A 5,000-nucleotide genomic window follows, 5' to 3' on the forward strand; every position below is an offset into this window, starting at 1 on the left:
GAAAAGTAAAGATTTGGGGTATATATTTTACAATTAATGTAATTTCTATGTTGGGTATAAGATTTGGAATAAAGATGCAAGTAGAATTCAATGGGGGGAACAAAAAAAAAAAAAACAGAAAAATAAAACAAACCTGTCTTTCCTGGAGAGCATATAAATTATTATTCAGAAAAAAAGGCTTATTTGATACATTCAGTACAGATGGGAAAATAGTATACTTAACTAGTGTATTTATGTTACCAACAGTATTTGAAAAGGAATTATTGCAGCTATCTAGATTAAACCCAGCAAAAAGAGGAGTTTTGTATGTAAATAAAAAAGAAGGAATTTTAGGGTTAATTAACCCAGTGGCATATGCTGCATCATTAAATTTGTACAAAGTGTAAAAGTGGATAAATGAAAAAGATGAGAGATTAGTAGTAAAACTGTATGAACATAAGTATAATAACTTTTGGGGTAAGATAAAAAAGAGTAAAAGAGAAAAGGAGTGATTAAATGAGAAAATAAAATGTTACTAAGAACAAATATGTTTGTGGAAAATAAAAACTGAAGATCTAGGAATAAGAAAGACAAGTATAGTATTAGAATGGAATGATAACACATTACTATGTAAAACCATGGGAAAATGTAACAGATAAAAAAAAATTAAGCCTATGAAAATATGAAGCAAATGATGTAATCAGAATATAGAATCTCATTTTTTTTTGAGGAGACTGGCAATAAATTGCCATTTAAAGGAAATATGCTATATTAGAAGAAAAATGCTAGAATATATTTAGACTGTCAAGAAGAAGAAAGTACAGAATGTATGTTTTTGAAATGTAAAAGAGTAAAAAAGTTATGGGGAAAAATGTAAAGAAGATTTTTTGAAGTTATAAAAGAAGTGGATAAAATAAACATTGATATGATTAAATGTGGATATGATAAGAATAGAAGCAAAGAATATGTTAAAAGAATATATACAAAAGTTATTTTATGTTATATTGGTTATATGGAATAAAGGAATAAATTATATTATGTTTAATGGTAAATGGATTTTAGCAACAATTTTAAGTAAAATCAGATGGTGGTTTTAGAAAAAGGTATGAAAAGAAACAGGTGAAATCTCTCCAGAAACTCTCCGGAAGCCTGAAACAAGTCACTCAAAACGTCAGAGACAATAAAAGAAAACGTTTATTTTTAAGCTCAACACAAGCTTTTCGTCAGTTTGACAAACCAACTTCTTCAGAACAGATAGGTTCATAGGTTCATAGGTTGGTACTGGGCTATCTGCCCGAAGGCATATATTAGCCCAGCCACGTTGTGCAGTATTTACCACCCCTTTAGTAGTTCCCTAGACCCTTGTACTAGCAGCTAGTACCCTTGACCCCTATCTAGTAGTGCTAACAATATACCCCCTGTTATATCCTAAGCCTTCCTCTCACATGATTACAAACAAATATATTAAAATTCAAAAAATGCATTGCTATGTTAAAAACTATGCAAAACGATAAAATAAAACGCCCTATATACAATTTGAATGCACCAAATCAACCTAGACTGAAAAGTCAATTAAAATACATTAAAATATGAAACATGCTGTCACAAAACATTTCCTGTATGCAACTGCTAGGTTTAAAGCATATGACATATAGCATAAATTACTACGTATTCTTATTTTGCTGTATCAAGCTACACCATTTTAGTTAATAATAACCTAATCCCCCAACCACCTACATGGTCTTGAAACTCCTATGAGGATATTACCTCTGTCTATTTGATAAACTTGTATCCAAAAATTACAGTATATATATATATATATATATATATATATATATATATATATATATATATATATATATATGATTGGGGTTTGGTATAATGGTTAGGGTGATTGACTCACATGCACAAAGTCCAGAGTGGTTTGTACAGTGTCACCAAATAGATATGCAAGTACTCTAAAAGCTTAAATATATCTCACAAATATTAGCCACAAAGATAGGTTTAATTATATTTAATAATAAAAGAACAAGACAAAACTGAATATGTATTCAGTTACATCAGAGTTCAAAATCACAGGAAATATTTAAACAACATTGCAGGACAATCTCAAATAAATGCAGAAAACATTTAAACTAATCTTTACTATATTACTAACTATATCTAAAATAGTTACTATGCCCTAAAAACTTACAGTAAGGCAAGTGCAGAAGGTGGTGATGAGTGGATGTTCTTGCTAGATCCAAGACAAAATACAAAATGCCCAGTCTCTCTCTGAAAGAATTGTTAAATTAATATCTAATATTACTGCTGGGTTAGCTTGGTACTTTTAAATGTATGAGCTGTTCTTGTTGTATAGACATTGCTGCTACCCCTAATTATGCATTTATTCATCCTGTTACTTTAAAAGAGTTTTACTTTAAATCAGTAGCATTCTGTAACAGTGTAAATGTGGTGTATTTGGCTACTTGTAATGCCTGTTCAGCATTCTATGTGGGCAAGACCACACGTAAACTTAAAGACAGAATAATTGAGCATAAGTCAGAGGTTAGAAGGAGGTTGAGAATAATGCTCTTTTCAAGCATATTAAAACACATGGGAATATGCATTGCTTTAAATTTAGATGCCTAGATATAGTTAAACCTCATAGTAGGGGTGGTGATATTAATAATGTTTTAGATATTAAGGAATATGAATGGATTTTAAGACTAGCAGCGAATTCTTCACCTGGATTAAATTCTACTGTTAGCCTAAAGCCTGTTTTAAGTAAAATTCAGTGTGTTAAGCTATTTTAAATATTTTTGCATTTTGTATATATGTTATATTATATAGTGTTTGTCGGTCATGTGATTTCGGCTGCTATCATGTGACTGTGTTTTGCTCCTATTTAAAGCAAGCTGCTTTTGTTTCAGTGATTGTTAGTATTGAAGAAGGGTTTCACCCAAAAGCTTTGCTGTGATATATTAAATTGTTTTCTGCCTACGTTTGTTTGTTTCTTTAGCTTGGATAACATCACTTTTTGTCACCTGACTTTTAGTTCCCAGGCTAAACCCATTGTCAGAAAGTACAAGCATTTGTATCATCTCTCTCTGCGAAAAATACATATCTCTCAGATGTTTAAATATCCTGAAAGTCAAAAAACAATAAAACCCTTCTGCATCTTAAACCTAGTAATTACTTCTCTTCCAAGACAATGCAAAAAAAAAACTTCCAGCTCTAGACATTTTGTCTGCTACACTGAAACTGAGAGAAAACTTTTATAGCACAATCATAAAGCAATATAATTTCAACTTATTTTCTTGAAGTTTTGCTAGTTAACCTTTTATGTCCCAGTTTCTACTGTTAAAACATATACAGTTACACAATTACAATAGTTTATATACATTTCTATTCTAAGCCAGCAGGGCATGCTGTGGTTAGCTCAGTACATAACATATAGTTCTGTATAAATCATATCAATATTCACAAATGACATAGAATTACTTACAAAATTTCAGATAGCTGGGCTGGTAGTATTTCTTTTTGTCACACTTCTATATAAATCCTATTAATATTCACAAATGACACTTAATTATTTAGAAAATTCCAGCTAGCTGGGGTGGCAGTATTTCCTTTGTGTCACAGTGATATAAAAGAACTTAAGCAAGAGGGAGTGTATAAATATTTGGGAATTGATGAATGATCAACAATAAAACATAAACAAATGCAAATAAAACTTAGTAAGGAATACTTTGGAAGACTTAAATTTATCCTGAAAACAGCATTGACATCTAGGAACAAAATCCAAGCTATAAACCAATTTGCTTTTCCTGTCTTAACTTACAGTTTTGGAGTTACTGTCTGGCCCCAAAACATGTTGGATAGATTAGATAGGAAAACAAGAAGGATGCTTCATGCTCATCAAATGATTTATAAAAATCAGTGCCAAGATTATATATTTCCCATTATGAAGGAGGGCTGGGCCTCCTTGACATTGATTATATGCATAGATTTGCAATCATGGGACTCCACACATATCTGCTGACCTTACAAAACCCAAATGTAGTGAAAGGTTTGAAACATGAGGAGAATAAATCTAAAATGACTTCTACTTAGTCTAGCAGGAGCATATTGCCATCAAGCAGGAATGGAAATCAAACCAGAAGTAGATAAAAATCAGACAGCAACTGAATGTGCCAAAAACAAAAGAAAGACTATAAGGTGAAGGACCAGATGAGAAGGCAAGAAATGTGGAGAATGCATAAATATAGTTGCAAGTGTAGAAAACTTCTGGAAAAACCTCATGTTGATCAGGAAGGAACGCAATAATGGTTAAGGAGAGGCAAATTCAAATTAAGAGATGAAAGGTTAATATTGGCAGCCCAAGATAATGGGCTACGTACACACTGGTTTACATAGTCCATTTAACATGTGGGAGAAACAGACAAATGTAGGTTTTGTAAAACCAAATTGGAAACAGTCACACATCTTGTTGGTGGTTGTGACATACTAATGGCAGAAGGACTGTACACTGAAAGGCATAATAATGTGGCAAGACTGTTGCACTGTGGATTGTGCAAACATTATTGTACTGAAGTGGCAGAAAACACTGGAAACATGAGCCACAAAGCATCATAAAGAATGATGAAGTTTACATAACATGGGATCACCCATTACCAACAGTTCAAAAGACAGCTGTTAGAAAACTGGGTATTGTGGTTCATGAAAAGAAGACAAAAGTAGCATTAATCATTGAAATCACCACACCCAGTGACTAGAGTGTCTTGCATATAGAGAGACACAAAGTCATAAAATATCAGGATCTGCAGGCAGAAATGAGAGCAATGGTTTTATAAAAAATAATCTACAATCATATTTAGATATGTTACCAGTACATGTGACCCAGTATGAACTGCAGAAGGAGTCATTACTGGACACATTGCGGGTGTGCAAAGAGCACTTCTGGCTAACATCAAAGAGTGAAACAATACTAATTTCATGAACTTTAATCGTACTTTGACTTAGGAATGGGGTGCATTCCC

The sequence above is a fragment of the Protopterus annectens genome, chromosome 1.part0, assembly GCF_019279795.1.
Source record: "Protopterus annectens isolate FY-2018-M chromosome 1.part0, PAN1.0, whole genome shotgun sequence".
Classification (NCBI taxonomy): Eukaryota; Metazoa; Chordata; order Ceratodontiformes; family Protopteridae; genus Protopterus; species Protopterus annectens.